This window comes from Pinus tabuliformis, chromosome 7 (genome assembly GCF_031772625.1).
Source record: "Pinus tabuliformis cultivar Carrire ecotype Pingquan chromosome 7, CPIR1, whole genome shotgun sequence".
Lineage (NCBI taxonomy): Eukaryota > Viridiplantae > Streptophyta > Pinopsida > Pinales > Pinaceae > Pinus > Pinus tabuliformis.
Window position 1 is genome coordinate 687,614,099 of NC_142293.1, and position 25,685 is coordinate 687,639,783.

A 25,685-nucleotide genomic window follows, 5' to 3' on the forward strand; every position below is an offset into this window, starting at 1 on the left:
GAACCCCAGGTTCCTCCATTCTCTGTCAAAGTTTATCCCTAGGAACCGAGTCAAATGCATTTTTGAAATCAACCAAGCAACAAAATATTTCTTCCTTTTTCTCCCAAAATTTTTCAATGATGTGCCTTAAAGTTATGCAATGATCAACTATGGAATCCTTAGGTCTAAAACCTGCTTGCCCTTTAGCACGCTTATCTCTTTATTCTGCCCACTTGCTAATTTTGTTTTCTAGCATGCTTCCAAATAGCTTTGCAAACAAATGTGTTTGAGGATGCATTGTTTGATTTGATGGTGGTGCCTGGTAAGTGCTACGGAGTAATTCTTTGTCCCAGGTGCAGTGCGTCGTGGCAAAAACAACAATGCAATAATTGGGTCTGAGTGGTTGTGTTGGCTCTTATATCAGGAATGTGGCCGCTAACTTTTGATTTATTTATTTTTCAAATATAACTTATTTTGTTTTTTTTTATATAGTTTTTTTTTAATATATCTATTTCACTTCTTCTTCTTTTTTTCATAATTTTTTTTAATATTTTTTTATTTTATTTTTATTTTGTTTTTTAATATTTATGGCCAAGGGCTTTATAGCGAAAAATGGAGAACCTCCAAACATATAGTGAAACGCTTGATCGTGATGACAACTACGTTGACGAAGACTTTAATGGCCATTGGTCAGGATCAAAGAACGTGGCTCTGATACCATTGTAACAAACAAAATTTTTATGACAAAGATGTTAATGGCCATTGGTCAGGATCAGAGAACGTGGCTTTGATACCATTGTAATGAACAAAATTAGTATATGCAACAGAGTAATCTTCAGAATGCTTGGAAGATGTAAACATCCATAATAGGACAAGTAATTGTATATTGAATAATGTGTATAGAATTGATGAGATTATCATAGTAACAATTGCAAGAGCCAACTCTTGATCAAATAAACCTACAAACAACTTGCAAATCCAACTGGCCTCATAAATTACTATATTAGCTACCATATAGTCTGCCTCTACTGAGCTAAGTGCCATGGAAGTTTGCTTCCTATTGAAGTAGGACATTAATCTTGATCCAACTTGAAGTAACACCTTGAGGTGCTCTTCTTTTCTATTGCACTACCTGCCTAATTTGAATTTTATACCCATACACATTCACATCACCATCTCCAAGACATCTAACACAATACTCCATTATGCCTCTCAAATATTTGAGCACATTTTTTGTATACCCAAAGATCCTTGGATCCACCATGAGCTAACTCAAGATGTTCATTGCAAAACATATATCTAGTTTGGTGTTGACCAAATACATTAAAGAACCTATTAGCTACTTGTAAAACATGGGATCCACCAATTTTGAATCTAAACTTATCACCTTCTTTAGATTGGTGATCATGGGTGTGGACATAGGTTTGCAATCCTCCATTTGGAATCTCTTTAAGGTATTGATTGCATACTTACTTTTTGTAAGGAATATCTCGAATGGTTTATGTTAGTCCTTTAGACCTAAGTAATGGATCATGCCAATGTCCTTCATCTCAAAATAAACTACCATATCTGCTTTGCACCTTATAATGAGCTTCTATGCACTTGGAAGAGAAAATTCATCTACATATAGCACTAAAATAAGCAGATCAATCCCAACATATAAATAATATAAGTTAGGACTTGTTTCACATTTGGTGCATCCCATACCCAACAAATATCCATCGATCCTAGAACATCATAATGTTGGTTCTTGCTTGAATCCATACAAGGATTTCTAAAACTTGCACACATGGGTCTTCTTCACATTTACCTTGAAGCCTTGAGGTTGCTCTATTTACACTTCTTCCTCAATTATTTCATTAAGGAAATTTGTGTTCAAATCCATATAATGTATCCTCCATCCCATACATGAACCTAACTATATAATTTCCCTAATGGAAGTGCACTTGGTGACTAGAGAAAATGTCTCCTGATACTTCGCTCTCTCTTTCTAGGAGAACCATCTCAATACAAACCTCACTTTGAATTTTTCGATGCTACCATTTGCAACATGCTTGATTTTATAGATCCACTTGAAATTTACTACCGACTTCTCCTCCATTATTGGTATTATGTTCAAAACATCAGTCCTCATGAGGGAGGTGTACTCCACCATGGTATCACACCATACCTCCAATCTAGTGCATTTTGAAAACTGGAAGGCTTAGAATCAATGATGCTACTTTTTAATGGCATGTAATTATGAAACATTTTCAGAGTCCTTTTCACCCTAACTATGCACTCAGGAGCCCCAACATACTCCTAAGCATCCCTCAATGTCTTTTTGAGCCATCAAGGTCTCTTCATAGGACTAGAAGGGGATAAAGTTCCCTCCTCCTAACCTAACGGGTTTTGTCCTATGGGTGTCTTTAGTGACCATGACTCAACCTTCATAGCTTCCACTCTTCATCATCTTGTCATCGAAATGGGATCACATGACTTCCTATATGTAAAGTCTTCCTCAAACTTTACATCCCTACTTACTATTGTCTTTTGCTGCTCTAGAATATAGACCCTTAGGTCTTTTAAGTCTCACTATAACGCATAAATAAAAACTTCCTACTATAGGATTCCAACTTAGTCCTATTTTCTATAGATACATGGATGTAGACTAAAAAGCCAAAGATGCAAAAATGAATCATCTTTGGATTTGATTCACACTAGTGAATTCTTCCTCTGGTGTCTTATCATCTAGGATCTTGTGAGGACACTTAGTAGATTTCTGTGTCGCATGCTTATGCCAAAATAAACATTGGAAAGTCTTATTCATGAATCACGGCCTTAACAACCCTTTATGATGAATCATTTTTTCCACTTTGCAATCCCATTCTACTTTGGGTTATAGGAAATATTCTACTCTTTGCTTCCTTCCTCCTTGCATAAACGATTGAACATTTTAGAGGTATACTCACCCCATTTCAAAACATTGATCTTCTTCCTTGTTTGGTTCTCAACAAGATCTTTGAACTCCTAAAACTTGCCAAAGAATTCATCCTTCGTATTTAAGAAGTAGATCCATGTCTTGCAAGAGAATCCATCAATGAAGGAAACATAGTACATGCTCCACATTATGGATGCTACTAACATCGATCCACATACATTTGAATGCACTATCTCTATTATACCCTTATATATGTTCTCGCTACCTGAGAAAATATCATCGACATGTTTGTGAAGAGCACACCGTCTGCATACTCCTTGTTATTCAATGTGGAACTCTTGAAGACCTATGACTATCTCCCTCAACATAGAAAATGATCTATAATGGAGGTGTGCTACCCTCTTGTTTCATAACTAGAACAAGTTGCTTGGATTATGAAAAAGGTCTTAAATAGGTTCACCCTATATCATTGACAAGTTTCCTTCCCTAACCTTAATCACTTGTGTTATTTCTAGGAGTCCTCTAAATTGAGAGGGACTTGTCGGTTCTTGAACTCTACTACATATCCCTTATCCTCCATAACCAAAACTAAAAGCAATTTTTTCTTGAGACCTAGAACAAATAAAACATCATCAATGTATAAATATTTACTTGACTGGAGTTGCAATGGAATGGTATCAACTTCTACTACTGGGTAGTTGGCATCATCACAAGTGAAACTTGGATTCTTGAGTGCTACTCTATTAGAATTGAAAGTAAAACTTAGTATGATGTCATGTGCATAGAGTGTTGATTTCTGTAGCATCGGATGTGCTCTAGCCTCGAGATTTTGCAGAGAGGCTAAGACACATATATTCTCCAAGACCCAGAAATCGTTTGGGAAAATTCCCCCTAGAGATGATTTAATCAAAATAATTAATCATTTTTAATGTATTCCTAAGTCTAAACTTAGGAAATGTGATCAATTAAAGGGTATTAATTAAATCTGGTGTGAATCTTCTAGAAGAAGACGAGGATCAACTCCCAGTTAATCTTAGTCTTTGATTATGTTTTAATCTTGGTCGTTGGTGCTCCAACGAGAGAATATAAGGAGGAGCTAGATGGGCACTTGGAGAACACACCGAGATAGTGAGACCTAGAAATCGAACTTCTCAAGAGTAGTAGCACTGAGTTGTTGGAGAGATATCGAGTGATCTTCTTGTAATGAGGGGCAGGGATAGTAGACTAGTGGGGATTTTTTCAGTTCCAAAGAGTGCAAGGAAGAGAAGGAAACGAGGGGTTCAAAAAGGCAGCACAAGGCCATGCAGAGGCAATGCAGTGCTTCAGAGGGAGTCTGTAATTTTGCTGGGAGCAGTCAAGATCTAGTGCTGGAAGGCCGGGTGTGAGACCTGAGGGCTAGAGAGTCAAGTTCCAGCCAACAAATTGATCAGCTAGAAGAGTGACGCAACTCCTAGAAGCTGTTATGCAGAGGCAGTGTGAACCCACACAGAGACTGTGCAGAGGCAGCGTGGGGCTAGCCATCCAGAACCTGGATTAGATTCGAATTGCTAGTGATAGTGTGAGAATAGTTCTCACTACCTCTTTGCCAGTTTATTCTTTGTATCAGATTTCCAGTTTGGGCATCTAATGATTTGTACTCAGATTACTATTGCATAATAATAAAACCCCCAGTTGTTGCACCGGTTCTCCCAAGTTGGGTTTTTCCGAGGAAATTGGTCCAAAAACAACAGTGTATTTGTGTGTGTGTTTATTTCTCTCTTGTGTAGCATTTTGTTTCTGCAATAATTTACATTGTGAAGGTTGCAGTAGATTTTATTTCGATGTTTATTGTGTAACACTGTAAATGACTTGATTCAGAAATTAACAAGTAGGAGGAATTTAATCAGTTGCTACAATAGGAATTCGGGTCACTGAATTTTCACATGGTGTCAGAGCACAAATTGTAAGTTGGAGAGATCAACGTAGAAGGAAGGAGGCAGTTCGAAATTCTACATAGGCAACAATTCGAAACCCCCAGGGGCAGCATATTTCCATGGCTAGGAGGTCTAGTTTTCTTGGAAATTTTACTTCTTTGAGTGAGTCGACAGAGAATAAAATTTTCTAGATCGAAGAGTACCAGAGGCAGAGGAAGTAGCATTAGTTTCCTTGCAAAGCAGATCTTCAGCTGAGACACAAATTTTGCAGCAGTTTTCTAGTGCAAATAGTGTGAGGAGGAAGGAAGAGCACACACTAAGGGAATTATTTCCTTAGGGAACTTTAGCCAAAAAGTTTGAATTTTCCTAGCAGAGCAACACTAGCTTGTGCAGGTTTTCTCACTCCATAAGGGAGTGAAAATATCTGGGCAGTAGTTGCATAGAGGGGAAGAGGATAATTTTGACATTTTCAAAGAAATGGCATTAGCAAGGTTGAGAGATCAAGGTCAGCTAGACAAAGCCTCCAACTATGTGATTTGGAAAGCTAGAATTTCCTGCCTTCTAGATGAGCATGATCTCAAAACTTATATCGATAGTGTGGTAGTTGTACCCGCAGATGTAGATCTGCTTAAGAAATACAAGAAGGAGATGGTGAAAGCTAAGAAGTTGATTCTCGATGGGGTTCGAGATCACGTGGTATATCACATAATTGGCAAAGATACTTCCCAGAAGATGTGGGAAGCACTAGCTACGTTGTACAAAGGATATTCCAAGCAGCAGAAGATGTATCTTGAGGAGAAGTTGGGATGAAAGAGGATGCAGAAAGGGGAGTGTATAGACCCCTTCCTTACTAGGCTTTAGGATGTACGGGACCAGTTTTCTTCAGTAGGGTCAGCGCCCCAACCTACAGAGTTGGTGTGATTATCTCTTAATAGTGTTTCCGAAGAATGGTAAGTTTTCGTCCAAAGTATCTTGGGCAAATAAAAAAATGCCAGATTGGGATTGCATGTGGGTTGATCTGCAGCAGAAGGAGATAAGGCAAGATCTGGTGAAGAGCACCATTAGTGGTAGCAGCAATAATAATGGGACGAAGAAAGTAAAGGAAGAGGAGAATGCAACCCTTGCATCATAGGGGCAAAAGGAGAAACACAAGAAGAAGGAAATTTCCAAGATCAAGTGCTTCAGATGTGGTGAGCTTGGCCACTATAGCTCTCAATGTCCTCTCAGAAAGAAGGACAAGGAGGAGAAGCAAGATCAGTAGGTTGCATCCACTGAGATCAACAGATTGTCCTCCAGATTGGAGGAATAGTATTCCATGATCATCGAGTTACCTCCAGGGGTGAGGTGGGGTGATTTGGAGTTGTAGCCTCAGAGACCTACATGATGGGCAGGATTCTTGAGGAGGTCCACCTCATGAATCAATACCTTGCTACAGGAGCCCATAATATGCAGTAGCAGGATGGATCAGTGGTAGTTGGTGTAGTCAGGTGCCATAGTGACAGATGTAGTAGCTAGTAGCGATCAAAGACTAGGCAGCGCAGAGCAGAGTTGGCAGCAATGTTGTTGGCAAGAGAGAGAAGTCAGCAGCAACGCAGAGGCTTCAGTGACAGCGCAGAGTCTAGCAGCAATCAGGACTCAAGTGACAGATGCACCATACTAACCACAATTGGTTTAGTATTTTGGATGCTCTTCTGTTGTAGTTATTGTAGTTACAACAACATCAGTTGGAGAAGGTTGTGTGCAGATGCAGTGTTGACAGCAATTCAACAGGGCCAAGAACAACACGTATGCAACAATCAAAGTTGCGCACTATTTGGTGGGTAGTGTAACCATACATCAACATCGCAATAGGAGATGGTGCAGAGACGGAGTGATGCTTCAATGGGTTGCAGCACTAGAGAACATTCCTTGTTAAGAGGGAGGGTTGATTTTTGTAGAATCGGATGTGCTCTAGCCTCGAGATTTTGCAGAGAGGCTAAGACACATGCATTCTCTAAGACAGAGAAATCGTTTGGGAAAATTCCACCTAGAGATTATTTAATTAAAATAATTAATCATGTTTAATGTATTCCTGAGTCTAAGCTTAGGAAATGTGAGTAATTAAAGGGTATTAATTAAATCTCATGTGAATATTCTAGAAGAAAAACGATCAACTCCCAGTTAATCTTAGCCTTTGATCATGTTTTAATCTTGGTTGTTGGTGCTCCAACAAGAGATTATAAGAAGGAGCTCGATGGGCACTTAGAGAGAACACTAAGATAGTGAGATCTAGAGATTGAATTTCTCAAGAGTAGTAGCATTGAATTGCCGTAGAGAGATTGAGTGATCTTCTTGCAGTGAGGGGTAGGGATAGTAGACCGAAGGGGATTTTTCCAGTTGCGGAGAGTGCAAGGTGGAGAAGGCAACAAGAGTTTTAGAGACGTAGTGCAGTGCTTGAGAGGGAACCTATAATTTTGATGGGAGCAATCGAGATCTAATGCCGAAAGTCGGGGTGTGAGACCGGAGAACCAGAGAGTCAAGTTCCAACCAGAAAATCAATCAGCTGGAAGGGTGACACAGCTCCTAGAAATTGTGACGTAGAGGCAGCATGAGCCCACGCAGAGGTAGCGTGGGGCTAACCATCCAAAGCTTGGATCAGAGTCAGATCACCAGTGACAATATGAGAATATTTCTCACTGCCTGTTTTCTAGTTTATTCTCTCTACCAAATTGCCAGTTTGGGCATCTAATGATTTGTACTCAGATTACTAATGCATAATAATAAAACCCTCATCTTCTACACCAATTTTCCCAAGTTGGTTTTTTCTAGGAACATTGGTCCAAAAACAATGGTGTATTTGTGTGTGTTTATTTCTCTCATGTGCAGTATTTTGTTTCGCAATATTTTATATTATGAAGGTTGCAGTGGATTTTATTTCGATGTTTACTATGTAACAATGTAAATAACTTGATTCAAAGATTAACAAATAGGAGGAATTTAATCAATTTTATGAGTAGGAATTCGAGTCACCGAATTTTCACGTAGATGTTATGGTTTCCACATATCAAGAATTCCTTAGAACTATACTAGTAGAGATGGAAGATAATATTGAGAAATTTTTCTCAAACTTGGTAGCAAACTCATTCACTTGAGCTTTTGCAAAGGACGCTACCTGCTTTTGTTGCTACTTCCCCTATCCCTTCTTCTTCAAGCATTGTTATGCATAATGGTCGAATTTATGAAAAATGAAACACTTGATTTTACCAATGTCCTCCTTCCTTGTTCGTGGGGTTAGGTTCTTACTCTTTCTCTTACCCTTGTTGGGTCTTTTAAGTCTGCACTTCTTGGTTTGATTGTTGGAAATAATACTGAGAGGGGGGGTGAATCAGTATTATTAAGTACTTTTAACAAATCTTCCTTATTTATATTTTGAATTATTTTTGCATATCAGTACCATAAAATAATGAGCATGAACAAGAAAAACAGATAGTCACACCAAAGAACACCAGATATAAGGTGGAAACCCAATGTGGGTGAAAACCACCTGCTGCAATATGTCTCTATCTTCTTTCAAATTAGAAACTCCTTTTACAATGATTTTGTACTGGTGCAGTCATTTACCAGTACACAGGCTGCAACCTACAGAGAGCTACAACTCTCTCTCGTTTTCCAGTCTTTCCTGGAAGGGAGCTACAACCCCCTACTTCTTATCAGGACCACTTTTCATAAATTTTCAAACTGGATCCATAATCATCAAATGATCATCAAGTACATGTAAATTACACAGTCAACTGCAGTAACCAGATCAACAATAACAGAACTAACCCAGAACACCTTATCAATAGAAAAATACAGTCAACAGAAGATCTTAAGACAAATACGCAGTTTTTCTTTCTCTGGCCTGCATCACTACGCACTTCACCTTCTACTTCCCTACGTATACCCGCAGAGAGCCTTCTGCTGCACAGCGTACCCACGCACTGCTTCTTCAATCGCGCTGCGTACTGTCACTGTAGGTACGCACCCAGAGACACTATCGCGTCGCGTACTGTTACTCAAGCCACGCACTCAAAGATACTATCGCGCCGCGTACTTTCACTGTGCGTACGCACCTGAACCTTTGTCGCGCTGCGTACCCACGCAGTTCTCCTTCTTCTGCTCTGCGTACCCACGCAACTCTCCTGTTTCTGCTCTGCGTACCCACGCACCTGTATCGTTAATCACCTGCGTACTTCTGATTAGGGCCGAATTGACAGTCCACCAGTGTGCCACAGTTAGTCAGATGCCCAGATCTGATCATGCGCTCGAGAGATCACCCTTCACAGATTCGCTTTCAACTTTACTTTCATATAGATCAAGCTTTTAAAACAATAACCCAATATTTCAGATCTCAAGATATTCAATTTGCAAAAGATGCTTAGCCAAGTGATCTCCTTTGCTTTATATAGGTAAGCTCCTCCTAAAATCATGGATCAATACCATAGATAACCAATACAAGGGGGCCAAAAACATGGGGCTCAATAATAATAATAATATAAAACAATACCACGGGCCAAAACCATAGAATAAAGAGCGGCGGGCTAAATACCACGGGCCAAACATAGGAAACCCCACGTGAACGCGCTTCTCTGCCTTGAAGTAAGTGAAACTGGGGCTACACACCTCCTGAACGGGTGACCTGCGTGTCTGATCGCGGTCCCTTCACGGTGTACCTGCGTGTACGCATCTTCTAAACTGTTCGCCTGCGTACTTCTTAATTTTCAACATTTTGAGAGCCTGATCAGAGCATTGCCACTTTGAGGGTGTTGCCATCAAGTACAACATCAGTAACATAGAGCCATACCAGAATCATAATGCCAACAATCTCCCCCTTTGGACTTGATGGCAACCTCAAAATCTTCAGCTTCATTCTCCCCCTTTGACATCAAGGGCAAAGGGTTATGCTCCCCCTAAGAACATGCTCACCCTGAATATGAACCAGATCTGCAAAGAAGAACCATAATCCACCAAGCACCATAAATGACCATGAAAGAGATAGAGACATATTGCAGCTACATTTAGACCAGCATCCATGATCTCCTCCTGTACATCCTCCATAATGCCAACAATGCATTATATGCTCCCCTTGAACCTGTGCCATTTTATCTTCAATCAAACCGCAACCCAGCATATGTACGCATATACCCCAGATGAACCTTGCGTACAACCATCAATCAGAAGAGTTTCAATAAGATGATGCATCAACAACCCCCAGCTTTTTCCTGAGGTATTCAAAAGTCTCCCTGGGCAATGGTTTGGTGAGTATATCAGCAACTTGTTCCTTAGAAGGAACATACTCCAACTTGACCTTCTGTTCAAGCACTTGTTCCCAGAGAAAATGATACTTGATTGGTATGTGCTTGGTTTTTGAATGCATGACAGGATTTTTTGAGATGTTGATTGCACTTGTGTTATCACATGAGATGGGGATAGGTGGTGTACAAGTGATTTGAAAATCCTGCAAAGTCTGCATCATCCAAAGGAGTTGACTGCAGCAAGATGCAACAGCAACATATTCCGCTTCGGCTGTAGACAAGGCAATCAAACTCTGTTTCTTGCTGAACCAAGATACTAGTCTGGAACCCATAAAGAACGCACCACCACTTGTGATTTTCTTGTCATCCACGCTTCCGGCCCAATCTGCATCTGTATAAGCATGAAGTGTGAGATCCGTATCTCTAGGATACCATAAGCCATAATTTTGAGTCCCTTGAAGATATTTGAAAATTCTCTTCACTGCCTGAAGATGAGTCTCCTTCGGATTTTCCTGAAATCTTCCAACTATTCCAACTGCATGCATGATGTCCGGTCGGGTACCTGTCAGATAAAGTAAACTTCCAATCATAGATCTGTAGGTTGGTTGATGCACTGCTGCAGATTCATCATTTGCACTGAGGCTACATCCTGTGACCATGGGTGTACATACTGGTTTTGCATCTTCCATGCCATATTTCTTCAAAATCTGTTTGAGATACTTGGTTTGAGACAAAAAGATCCCTCCTCCTTTTTTTTGGATTTGCAAACCAAGAAAATATGTCAGTTCTCCCAGCAAGGACATTTCGAATTCTTTCTGCATCACCAAGGCAAAGCTTTGACTCATGGCTTCTTCATTACTGCCAAAGATAATGTCATCTACATACACAACAAGTATTAGCAATTTGTCATTTTCAACTTTTATATAAAGATTGCTATCTGCTGATCCTTTTGAAAAACCTTGTTGATGAAGATATTTGTCCAAACGATAGTACCAAGCCCTTGGAGCTTGTTTGAGACCATAGAGAGCCTTTTTCAATCTGCATACAAGATTTGGATCATTTCCAAGAATGAACCCATCAGGCTGCTCAATGTATACTTCTTCTTCCAAGTCTCCATTCAGAAAGGCTGATTTGACGTCCATTTGAAATACTTTGAAGTTTTGAAAGCTTGAGAGAGCAAGGAACATTCGGATGGCCTCAAGTCTTGCAACAGGAGAAAATGTTTCTTCAAAATCTATTCCTTCTTGCTGCGCATACCCTTTACAAACAAGTCTGGCCTTGTTTCTAATTACTTCTCCATTTTCATTCAATTTATTTTTGAAGACCCATTTTGTCCCTATAACATTTTTATCTTTTGGTCTAGGAACCAACTCCCAAGTGTTATTCTTTTCGATCTGCTCAAGTTCTTCATCCATTGCTTTGACCCAACATTCATATTTGCATGCCTCTTTCACATTTTGTGGTTCAGTGGAAGAGAGTAATGCCAAATAGCTTGAGGCTTCTGCAATTGTTCTTCTTGTTTGTACACCTGCTTCTTTTTGCCCCACAATCTGAGATTCTGGATGATTCTTCTGAACATATCTGGATGGAGTCTTCTCTTCTATTCTTGTCTGCTCCTCTGGTTCTTCTTGAGGTTCTTCTTCTTCATCATTTGTCTTTGAGGGTAGCCTTCATCTTCTTCGATGTCTTCATGATGTACTTGCTTAGGAATGTATCCCTTCTCATCAACCACTACATCGATGCTGTCAACAATTCTGCCAAGTCTCTTATTGTAGCACTTGTATGCTTTGCTATGAGGAGAATAACCAAGAAGAATGCCTTCATCTGCTCTAGGTTCAAGTTTTCCAAGTTGCTCATCAGTATTCTTAATATAGCATTTGCTCCCAAAGATTTTGAAGTGCTTTACCGAAGGAGTCTCACCACTCCAGAGCTCATGAGGGGTTTGAGTGCTCTTCACCCGGACATTTGTTTTGTTGAGAATAACAACCGCAGCATGTGCAGCTTCTCCCCAGAAAGTTGCGGGAGTTCCCGACTCATCAAGCATAGCACGAGCCATTTGTTGGACTGTTATGTTCATTCTTTCCACAACTCGATTTTTCTGAGGAGTTCTAGCTGTAGAGAATTCTCTTCTTATCCCATGTTCTTCACAGAAATCGAAAAATTCATTTGAGGTATACTCCCCACCTCTGTCGGATCTGAGGCACTTAATTTTGCGTCCTGATTCATTTTCAACCAAGGCTTTGAAGGATTTGAATTTTTCGAATGCTTCATCTTTGTGTTTCATAAGTCCTAACCAAACAAACCTGGAGAAGTCGTCAATGAATAATATCAAGTATTCTTCTCCTCGAGGTGTCCTTTTCCTGAATGGACCACATGTATCTGTATGTACTAGCTCAAGAGGCATGCTAGCTGATCCTTCCTTCTCTGGAAAGTTAGTTCTGGTTTGCTTTCCAAACTGACATGATTTGCATATGGTGTTGTCTGGAATTTTGATATCTGGAAGATCGGGAACTGCCTGATATTTACATGCTTTCCTTATTTGTGAAAAGCTTAGATGCCCCAACCTCCGATGCCACAACCAGTGTTCATCATCCTTGCTCAGATAGCATTGTTGTTGTCCTTCTTCAAATATGTATAAATTATTTGGAGTTCTTTTACCTTTGATAATTGTTTTACCTGTATCAAGATCACGAACAAGACATCCATTTGATCTGAATATCACCTCGGTTCTTTGATCACACATCTGGCTGACACTTAGAAGATTATGTTTCGATCCATCGACATACAAAATATTTCCAGCTTTAACCTTTTCTTTTAACTGAGCAGTGCCTTTTCCTTTTATAGTTGCAGGAGTATCATTTCCAAAAGAAACTTTCTTTCCTTTTTCTAGAGCAGAATATGATTCAAGTTTTTCTTTATCACCTGTCATATGCTTCGGACATCCACTGTCAATGTACCATAGATTTTCCTGTCCCTCTGCATAAAATGCTATCCCACATCTTTATGTTTGTGGTTCCTTTATTCTCCATGTTTTGGTGCTTGAGGCTTGTTCCTTTTTCTGCTGAAACCTGCTCCTGCATTCAGAATCTTCATGACCAAAGTTATTGCAAATAGAACATTCAACTTCAGTTTCAAGAACCGAAAATTTGTTATAGGTCCTTTTTGTAATCCCGGTCATACTTCTTTGTTTTTGAGCTTCTCTAGACATGATCGTTTTATATGCGACACGTTGAGCTGCTTTGTGACCAAAGTTATGGCAAGAAAAGCATTGTCCATTGAAGAAACTTCTGCGGTTATCAAATCTACCAGCCAAATGATTGTAATTTCTATTGTCATCCATTATTGAACCAAATTGAGAAGATTTTACCTGTGCCTGGTTGTAGCTTTTGTTCACCCTTAAGACGGATTGCCCTTGATAGTCTCTGTTTGCATTTCGTCCCTGCTTTACCTGATGATCTCCATTGTGCTTTTTCTCATTCCTTCTTGCTGCATCAAGATAACTTTTTGAGGTGGATGCTTGAGAAGTTTCTCCATTATAGCCCAGACCTGTCTTGTTTAGTGGAGAACGTTGTACATTGATAATCTCATCCAAAGTTTCAGATCCTTTGACAAACTTAAGATTAATAGCTTTTGTTTTCTCAATCTCTTTTCTAAGACCAACAATTTCACCTTCTAATTTTTCAAGATGCTTTTCCTTTTAATCAATTTGAAATTGTAGAGTATCAATGATCATATTCTTTTCTTCTATACATCTCTTGAGTCTAGTAATTTCTTCATAAAGGCTATCCACATCTATAGCATCCATATAATCATCATCTTCAAATTCCATTAACAGTTTATAGTCATTACCTCGTTCATCTTCATCACTATTTGATAGACCATCACTATCTTCATGAGTGTAGTAGCTTTTCTTATTTGCACTCTGTTTCTTGTTCCATCTAGCAGGTTCCTTTCCTTTATCCTTATAAGGACATTTTGCAGCATAATGACCTACTCTTCCACAAGCAAAGCATTTAAAAGGTAACTTACCTCTGAACCTTCCAGAACCCCTTTGAAGATTTCTGACAAAATTTGATTCCTCTTCTCCTTCTTCTGGCACGTGACTTGCTTCATAATAATCTCCTTTGTCTGAAACCTTGAAAGCAGCTTCTCTTCTGTCTGATGGACCTCCCTTTCTCATTTCATAAGCAGTTAGAATTCTGTGTAGCTGAGACATAGTAAGAATTCATAGATTTTCCTTTTCTTCTATTGCAGACACTTTAGATTCAAACTTGGGGGACAATGATCTTAGAACTTTTTCAACCACAATAGCCTCTTTTATTTCTGCACCCAAGTTTTTCATGCAATTAACAATCTCATCTACCCGAAGAAAATATTTAGCCACACTTTCATCATTATACATCCTGAGATTCTCATACTAAATCCTGAGAGTTTGAAGTTTTGCACGCTTTACCTGTTCATCTCCTTCGTAGCTCAAGACAATCTTGTCCCATATTTTTTTTGCGGATTTATATTGCATAACCTTTACGAATTCTGTTTGAGATAAGCATCCCAGCAAAGTATTGACTGCTTTAGCATTTGTTTCATATTTCTTCTTTTCGGTCGTATCTGTAGGAGTAGCTGAAGGAAAAGTGTAGCCTGTATCTATGATATCACAAACTTTTGTACCAAGAGATTGAAGATAGGCAGTAACTCTTACCTTCCAATAATTGAAGTTTGTCCCATCAAAAATTGGTGGCCTGATTGATGCTTCCCTCTCGTAGTTGCTCATGATGAATGATCTTCCTTCAAGCGATCAAGCTTCTCCGAAGGACCTGCTTTGATACCAATTGTTGGAAATAATACTGAGAGGGGGGGTGAATCAGTATTATTAAGTACTTTTAACAAATCTTCCTTATTTATATTTTGAATTATTTTTGCATATCAGTACAATAAAATAATGAGCATGAACAAGAAAAACAGATAGTCACACCAAAGAACACCAGATATAAGGTGGAAACCCAATGTGGGTGAAAACCACCTGCTGAAATATGTCTCTATCTTCTTTCAAATTAGAAACTCCTTTTACAATGATTTTGTACTGGTGCAGTCCTTTACCAGTACACAGGCTGCAACCTGCAGAGAGCTACAACTCTCTCTCGTTTTCCAGTCTTTCCTGGAAGGGAGCTACAACCCCCTACTTCTTATAAGGACCACTTTTCATAAATTTTCAAACTGGATCCATAAGCATCAAATGATCATCAAGTACATGTAAATTACATAGTCAACTGCAGTAACCAGATCAACAATAACAGAACTAACCCAGAACACCTTATCAACAGAAAAATACAGTCAACAGAAGATCTTAAGACAGATACGCAGTTTTTCTTTCTCTGGCCTGCGTCACTACGCACTTCACCTTCTACTTCCCTGCGTATACCCGCAGAGAGCCTTCTGCTGCACAGCGTACCCACGCACTGCTTCTTCAATCTCGCTGCGTACTGTCACTGTAGGTACGCACCCAGAGACACTATCACGCCGCGTACTGTTACTAAAGCCACACACTCAAAGATACTATCACGCCACGTACTTTCACTGTGCGTACGCACCTGAACCTTTGTCGTGCTGCGTACCCACGCAGTTCTCCTTCTTCTGCTCTGCGTACCCACGCAGCTCTCCTATTTTTGCTCTGCGTACCCACACACCTGTACCGTTAATCACCTGCGTACTTCTGATTAGGGCCGAATTGACAGTCCACTAGTGTGCCACAGTTAGTCAGATGCCCAGATCTGATCATGCGCTCGAGAGATCACCCTTCACAGATTCGCTTTCAACTTTACTTTCATATAGATCAAGCTTTTAAAACAATAACCCAATATTTCAGATCTCAAGATATTCAATTTGCAAAAGATGCTTAGCCAAGTGATATCCTTTGCTTTATATAGGCAAGCTCCTCCTAAAATCATGGATCAATACCATACATAACCAATACAAGGGGGCCAAAAACATGGGGCTCAATAATAATAATAATATAAAACAATACCACGGGCCAAAACCATAGAAGCAAGAGCGGCGGGCTAAATACCACGGGCCAAACATAGGAAACCCCACGTGAACGCGCTTCTCTGCCTTGAAGTAAGTGAAACTGGGGGTACGCACCTCCTGAACGGGTGACCTGCGTGTCTGGCCGCGGTCCCTTCACGGTGTACCTGCGTGTACGCATCTTCTGAACTGTTTGCCTGCGTACTTCTTAATTTTCAACATTTTGAGAGCCTGATCAGAGCATTGCCACTTTGAGGGTGTTGCCATCAAGTACAACATCAGTAACATAGAGCCATACCAGAATCATAATGCCAACATTGATTAGTTATGGCTAGGTTGTCATCACCACCCTTCTTGTTGGCCTCTGACTCTATTGGAGTCTTCTCATAGATACAACCATCTGAAATCTATTGAAGTTATGAAGGTTCTCCCGAGCACAAATACCTTTGGAAAATGGTTCCAATGAAGTTGGGAATCCATTCAATTTCATCTTCACAATCTTTGCATCTGCAACTTTCTCTACAACTATTCCAAGTTGTTCACACATATACATTATCTTCATTAGGTCACTAGTAAAAGTGTTTGATTTGGCCAGTACAAATTTGAGTTTGTTTTGCAATGTCATCTTTTTGTTAATGTTCTCACTCTAGTAGAGGTTAACCAAGGCATCTAATGTTAGAAATATTCAACAATACTAAGAGGGGGGTGTTGATTTTTGTAACTATGGTTGGTCTTCATAATGTGTATTTCGGCCCTTAATGTATTTATATTGATTGTTGTAAAGCATGTTCACCATGCTAGAGTCAAAAGAAAAAAAGATTTTTGAGTCCTGTCCTTATGGACTTTTAAAAGAGAAAAATTTGTATTTTCAAAATTGAATTTGTGGCTCCAAAGTTAGTCAATTCTTCCTCCCTCCAAGTAAAGTCGACCTAGGTAGAATACACACCCGTTCGACCCAACAAATCATAATATAAAGTCAGTTCAACCTCCTCCACAAGGAAACAATTTGATCTCTTTCAAGCAAGAATATTTTGGGCATTCAAGTGAAGGACAAGAAGGATGAAAAAAAGGATGAATTCATCTCTTTCTCCCTCTCTATAGCTTGCACATGTGGATGAAATATCTCTCCAGTTCACATCTTTTTCTAGGAAATTGCAGTTTCAAGGTCGAAATTTTTTAGGCAAATTATAGGGATGAAATTCTAGGATTATGGGCAGTTAGGAGGCCAAAATTCAACTGAGGGTGGAATTGCAAGATCAAACTAGAGGCTTGACTTGGAGGGTGTTGAACAAGTTTGACCATAGATTTGTTGAAAGTCAGTTTGACCTAGTTGTTGGCTAGAAGTCTAAGTGTGTCTCTTGTAGAAAATAAGAATTCCTCTATTGAAAAGGTACAGGTTTTCCCCAAGTGAGTTTTCCTAGGGTAAATCTTGTGTTCTCTTTGTTCATTATGATCTCTATTGTCCTACTATTTCTATATGTTTGAATCTCTGAAGTGTAATTTGTTAATGATAGACTGGAAAAAATAAAAAAAAAACAATATCATTGGACGTAATTATCAGTTTTCATAAATATTCTACTTATGTCTATAGAACTAGAAAAATCAACACGATATCATAGCTTTGGTGAAGGGACACTAAGATAACTCTTGAATAAGTCTAAATTGAGATCTTCTTAGTTGTTGATCTACATCCATGGATTCCTCTATGAAGGCAAATAATAGATTAGAAGGGGCTTCAAATTTTAGAGCTTGGAAAAGTAGGATTGATCTTATTTTTGCAAAAATAAAATTTTGGATATTCTGAAGGCCAAGGTTCTAGAACCAACAAATAATTTTTGAAAAGGGAAGTTCAACGAGTATGAAATCACTTTCATGAGCCTTATTGTGGATTCCATTAGAGATCACCTAATCCCTTATATTTCAAAGCTTGAAACTTCAAAAGCGATGTACGATGCCCTAACTAATCTATTTACAATGAACAACATTGGTCAAGTCATGAGTTTGAAGAATGAGCTTTGTGATGTGAGGATGACAAATGGTGACACCATAAGCTCATATTTTGTAAGAATATCTCAACTAAGAGACCAACTTCAAGCAATTGATGAAGTCATATCTGAGAAGGAACTTGTGACTACAACACTTAATGGACTACCTAGATCATGGGATGCATTTGTAGTTGGTATAAGTAGCAGGAAGGAAGTTCCATCTTTTGAAGAACTATGGAATTATTGTGCTCAAGAAGAATCAAGGCTTTTATCAAGAGATAGAAAGGAAGAATATTCTCAAGCATTTGCAGCTCGTTTTAAGAAGAAGAATGGAGGGAGACCTACTTCATAGGGAAATGACATGTCAAATATTCAATGCTATTGTTGTCACTTATTTGGTCACTACATGAGCCAATGTCCTGAAGGAGCGAATGATAGAAAGAGGAAAGGAAAACAACATGCTTCAACAATAGACATTGATGAACATCAAAATAAATCCAAATGAGCATTAATAAGTGGTTGCTAATGAGGAAATGACCAAGAAATCCATCTATGTTTGTATGTACCTATGTAGGCCACTATGGTACTTCAAAAACTAGTCTTGCTCGAAGTCTTAAATACCCAAGTTTAAGCACGAGGTATAGACAATATTGGTGTACTGTGTCACCATCTCGTCTCTGTCTTATTATAGAGTTGTCCAATTTGTGTATTGGTCATTGTAATTCCCTACAAGGTAGAATTCGTGCTTCAATGCATCGACAAAAGTGGACCAATGGGTCTTGTACTAAGTATTGCAAACTCATCTTCATTGTCTCACCTCATCACCTTCCCACCAATATTTGACATGGGGAAGGGATTTCAGGAGTGCAAAGGTGATCTTCTCATTGTCAAAAAAATTTGGATTGACTAATAGTCGTCTAACACATTTAATCATTTCTCTAAAGCATGTACACCAATTTGGCCTTTGAATAAGGGGTTTAAAAATTGAACTTGTATCTTGAAGGGTGTTTAACCTCCAAAATTGTTGTTTCTTGAATGTGCCTCAATCATTGTAGACATTTGTCGAAGGATCTGGGATATTGTTTGTTATCTCATTCCTCTATCGCATGAGTGATTACTCAAGTACAGGATCTCTTACTCCCTAATATCTCTTTTCTTCTGCCATTAGATGTCAATTTGGTTGGTGAGAGCGATCATTCTTAAGAGAAAATAGCTTGAAACCCAACTCTATATTTCCTAACCTCATCGAGGACATGCACTAAAAACAACGAGTGGATTGCTCCAATACCACTAATTAGGGTCATACAAGGAATGAAATGAAAGGACAGATAAAAAAATAGTAGAGTTATATAACAAAAAGCATAGTAATATGGTGAAAAACCCAACTTCTATTAATAAATGAAATAGCGGAATATAGTAGAACATAAATTGGCTAGAATGGTGGTACTATCTCTGAATAGAGAGATATGATAGCTACATGCATTGGGAAAAGATATCACAAATAAGTTGAAAGAATGGCCTTTTAACATAAAGAAATAACCTTAGAGGTCCATAACCATAACCCTGGAAGATGAAGCATCCGTTAGGTAATTTAATTGTCAGTTAAATTACTTTCATTTAATTGTCAAACCTAGGGTTCATATCAAGTATACTTGCACAATATATGCTAGGAAATCTTCAATCTAAATTCTAAAGAGAAATTTACTCAATCAAATCATGCAAAGTTTTATCTCAAGAGATGCAATGAAATTCTAAAGCAATGAAGATAAATTTTAAAGCAATGGAAATGAAGTGCTTATGAATTGAATTATAAAGTGAGGCATACACACATGAGAGAAATTAACTTGAAATCAATTGAAATTCTTATTCTACGAAAGCAATAATTCTAGCTTAACTAATTTATAGAAAGCAAGAGACTTAACTTGTTAAAGCTTGAAATCTTGAATTCTAAGAAAGCTTGAAATTTTAATCTAAGAACTATGAAAGTAATATGAACTATAAAAGCAATCTTTTCTATTCTATAAAAAATGAAAGGCAATTCTATGTTATGAAAAGGAAGACAATCTACACTATGAGGATGTTTCAATTCTTAATCTATGGAATGCAAAGGCAGTGTATAACTAATTACAAGAAATTGACATAAATTCAATAAAACCAATCTAGTGAGTGCATGCTAACTTTAGAATCCATCCATGTGGTGATTTTGGGCAAAACGTTTTAAGCTATCTATGAATTTGAGACTACAAATGATTGTAAGAACTAAAGAACTGATAGCAAAGCCAATTAGTAAAAGTTTTTTTTGGTCTTCAAACGTTTATTCAAGCACTTGATATTTGTAGGAAAACAGGAAACAAGTGAGCATAATCCTTCAAAGTGAAATCACAAGAACGGAGCATAAAAACAAAGTATTGAAATGAAACTGAACATCTAAATAAACTAAACAATTGAATGGACCAAATTCTAATCTAATTCCAAAGCATAAGAAATTGAAAAATAGTGAAAGACAATTATAAAATCTCTCGCACATCCTCAGAGGGCCATCCTGGTGAGTGCGGAATGTTAAGAACTCAAATCACTAAACTGGAATCACCAACACAATCACAAATATGCCATGAACAAAGCTCGTATTACTTGAAATGTGAAAATAGAGTTTACAAAAAAAATTGATAATAACAACAATGTTGAAATTAATTTCCTTTTTTTCATACAAATTACACTATTTATAGAGCTATGGAGCAACAATAGATTTAGAATCTAATTGACAATTCTGGTCATGGGATCTTTGTTGATTGCGCATTGAATGACACATCAACAACTTGTTTGCTCACACAATCTACAAAATTGGGCTCAAGACCCTACAAAATCTCCCAAAGGGTAACGAATTTGAGGAAACCACTTGTGCATAACTTAATTGGGTTTGTTTTGAAGAAAACCCATGTTTTTGTTTTTCCAAATTCATTCTTATTTGTTCAAAAAACACGTTTGAAATTCATTGGTCAAAAATGTTGCATTTTTCCTTTGATCTCTTATTGGAGGTTCACATGTGTGAGCTTGGTGGACTTTGACCAACACAAATCCATATTGTAGCTTTTAGAAACCAATTCCAAGTACCATATTTTCTTCTAGAGTGGTGCTACTAGCCTAATCACGAAGATGGTTGTAGAAACTTGCTGAGTTACAGAAACTTGAATTGGCCAAACTGTCATTAATAAATGATACAAAATTCTTCTTAATTCATTAAAAATAAAGGAAATAATAACAATAATAAACCATGTAAACATGCCTGAGGGATTTTGATGCATTTATGAAGATATATTGTTAAGAATGATGACAATGGGTGAGTGCAATGATGCAAAAATGGATGGTTTGGTCAAAAAATCATGACAAGTTGGAGGCTCAACAATAGGAATGCTTAACCATATGATTATGTACTTGATTTTTGGAGCTTGGGATGCATTGATTCATTCTACGATAAATAAATATTAATGGTTGATTTGTTTTGGTTGAGTTGAGAATCGAGGGTTTACTAAATCACAACCTTGATTAATATAGTAAGTGATATAGATTGGTGGGAGCTTCCAACACTATACCTTGGGGATAGTATTGTTTGCACATCATATGTAATGTACTTGTGGAGAGATTGAGCATGGATGTGATAGCTCGTGTGATGTTGAACTATTGTTGAATCTTAATAGGTCATCTTATTCATTGTACTTTTCACTTGATCTTAGAGATTGAACATTCCATGTGTATTCTTCATATGTGGTTTTAATTCATATTCTTGTCTTACAATGTGAAGATTTGGAAAACCCAAGGAAGACAAAAGACCATTATGGTTTGAATCTACCATGGTAAGCAAGGGAATGTCTAGCATTGGAGAAGGTTGTGGAAGAACTAACTTGGAGATAGGTTTAAACCTATGGTCATTGTTACCACACAATCTAGCAGGGGTACTAGGATGGGTTTCTAAGGGACGATTGCTAGACCAGTTGGAAGGAATGGGACAAGGACACACTGTCACTTAAGTCAATGTACCCTAATTTTTACATACTTTCACCGATGGGAGGAGTCCCAGTATGAAGGAAACACTTGAAGGATGAGGTCAATAACAATGTACAATGTGATTTCCAAAGCCCATTCAAAGGAAAGGCTTAAATAATGGCTTGCTTGCTTCAACAGCAAGAAAACTACTCTCCAAGAAAGGCTTATTGGTATGAAGCCTAGATATAGGTGAAAGGGTATTCAATTGAAGAACTATGCCTAGATCAAGTTTTCCTAGAAAGGTAAAAGCAGCTCTCTTAAGGTTTTGTGCGATAGAGATCATATATTGAATGCGACCACAAGAGAGACCTAAGGGGTGCCAAAACTAGGCTTAGGGTTTGATAGATCAATGCGGGAATAAATTCCCTAAAAACTAGTAAAGGTAATATAGGTCAATGAAAGTTTAACTTCCAATGAGTTTTCAAGTTGAATTGACTTATGGGAAGCCACTAACCAAAGAAACCTAGGGATAGAAATGATGTTGGAGCTAGTGCTTGGGGTTTCTATAAATCTGGTCACTGGATTTGCTTCAAAATTGGAGGGCATCTAAAGAAAACCCCATCACAGTAGCTTGCCAATTTGCACTTCAAGATGACCACCCTAATGCAATTCGCATGAGGCCCTAGGGAACCCTCTAGGGTTAGCGAAGAAAATGGGAGAGGGAAAGAAAAGAAGAAATTTGATGTGATCGAAATAGGATTTAAGAATAGTTTCTGACTATTGGAAGGATTGGAGTCAAAATGATCTCGACTTTGTTACCTTCGTTCTTCAAGGAGGCCTAAAGCAACAGCTTCAATATCTATGGATGCAGCTACATGACAACTTTAGATATTTATACTTCGATGGAAAATATTATGGATTTTGAAGGACGCACATGCAAATGATCCCTTAGGAACATTCATTCATTCATCATCTTTATGAGTAACACATGAAAAATTTTCCAATAGCATCAAGGCCCGAAACAATTTTTATGAATTAGGGCACAATGATAACCATAAGAAAGAAATTCCATGCGTTAGAAAATCATTATTTCATAAATATAACATTAAAAGGCACTTACAAGACAATGAAGAATCTATCCATCCATAACATTGTAACAAGAAGCCCAAGAAAAAAATTGCGAAGATTTCCAAATGTCAAAATGCATTTATTCCATCTAAATCGCTCCACAAATTGCAAGTCGAAATTCTCAAGAAGCGCTAGTGAAAATCCCAAGTGATGATGAGTTACAAATGACACCTCATTTATATTTATATGAGTCTAACAATTCGAATTGGTCTAATTTTCCTAACAAACCCCTTAAAAATGACTCTAAGGTGCAAAAATAACACCCTAATTAGTAACAATCCCGCCAAATAGCAAAATACAATAATAAGCCTTCCTAATGAGGTTGAAATGATATAATCATGGTGCAAAGGGGTTGTTGGAAGGCCAATATATGTCCTCCATGTGCCAAATTGAAGAGGAGGGCTCCCATAATGATGACCAAGGATTTGGCCCCTTGGTTTCCAAGCAAAACATCTATGGTGCTCCAAGTCGATGTGGGGCACAGTGAATGGTCTCATGGGTCTCCAACTGGATCAAAGGTGTTGATACTCCATCCATGAGGGAAAGAATGATGACACAGACCCTCCCACGTCTCCCTAAGTGAGACAACCCCATCTCGGCCCTAGATCAAATGTCAAGTGTTTGTTGCATGTATATAGCCGACTGGGCAATGTGGTCCAATTGCACCATCATCTTTGTATGAGTGAAGCATAGCAAGCCAAATGTGGTGTTGAAGCATCCCATGGTGTGGTAGTCAATGCTCTGTTGTAGAGGGGTCTCATGGCTCTCAACACACCCTACAATTGCCATCATGACCCTCTAGAGGGCTTGGATCCCTTATAGGGAGGTTAAACCCAAGGTGAAGACCCACTTGCAATCTTGTATAAGATCCAATACGTCCCCTCGCCTTCCAATACAACAATTTTGTTATTTCAATTAAGTAAATGAGCTTACAAATTAGGGGCCAAGTGGACACTTCAAAGTGGCATGCCATTCTAAATGGGCTTTAGAATGTATATGTGTCCCTAGGCTCAATAAAGAGGTTAATAAATGACCCTATTAGGTGGTTTCAACCCCTAAGAGAGTGATGGGTTCATGGTACATCTATCAAATGAGAGGTGTCGTGATATAATGATGGAACAGAGTGGGGTAACAAGGGAAGGCTCCAAGCCACATACCATGGTACAAGGGAAACTATAATAAGGGGAGCCCACACATGGGTGTATAGATGTAGGAGGGAGCAATCGTGGTACATGAGTCACCCTGATCTTTGTTTTTCCACCCTTCTTCATATGCCTTTTTTCCTTTTATCAATATTTTATGTTTTTATAACTGCTTAGGGGCTCAAGGGAATGAGAGCATGATGCATATGATAGATCAATGATTATCCCCTTAAGGTTGGGATTTCATCGCCCACCAGGGGTTGGGACAATCATGGGTTCCTTCATAATTCAAGGGGATCATATAGGGGCCCTAGGAACCAGGGTGATGGTCGTCATGATAAGGGGTAGACATCATGTTTGGCTTTTGCCCACACGCTAAATTTTTATATCCAGACAATCTTTTGCATTTTATGGTACATTTCCTATTGTCAGTGGCCAATTATTCTTTTAACTTTATTTTGAGTTGCTTCAAGCTCTAGTGCATCATTCCATGTCCAACCCAAAGTGTGGACGAGGGGAGGGGGATGCTAACTCCTTATGGACCCAACAGACAAATGTTGACCCGAATGGGAAAAGGGTTAAACGGGGTTATAATGAGCGGAGGGGAGTGAAGTATATGATCTCAGGAAGTGGAACCACACAACAAAAATCAAGGTTTCCCATGTAGTGCCACTCCTAAAGCTAGTAGCCAATAAAGGAGATCCACATGACTAGGATACAAGATTAACCACCAAGTTGGACAAGGGGACAAAAGTATAGACCAAGCCCATTCTTTTCACCGAATCCCCCCACTAATCCATGTCCATATGAGTCCATGATAAGTAAGAAAAAATACTCAATTACATAATGATGAGCCATACCTTTAGGGTTGGAAGGCACACCTTCAAACATACAATCATAACAGATGGGTGAGGGCACATAATGGTGGCTCAAGTGGCGGAGAAGGGTGGCACATTGAGCTATCTGGTGGCTGAAAGGGGGCTGTCAGTTGCCATCTAAAGACAAATATTATGAGAAAAATGTCTCCTATGGGTATCACCCACTAGTGGTGGGTAACATCTGGTTCCAACTAGGATATGAGACCTCAAGTAGAGTGCACAAACATACTCGAACGGGGAGGTCATGAGAACACCAACAATCTCTTGGGACTGTAGACTTGTTATTTGGACATCAAAGACTAAGAACATGGGGTAGCATGTTTTTATGGCATCTTTTGATTGCCCGTGCTATTGTTAGGCCATAAAATCAATAGGGAATAAAATCTAATTCTAAATGCACATAATCAACATGATAACATAATATGATGTTAGTTCTAATGCAAAAATCAATATGCAATGCACTCT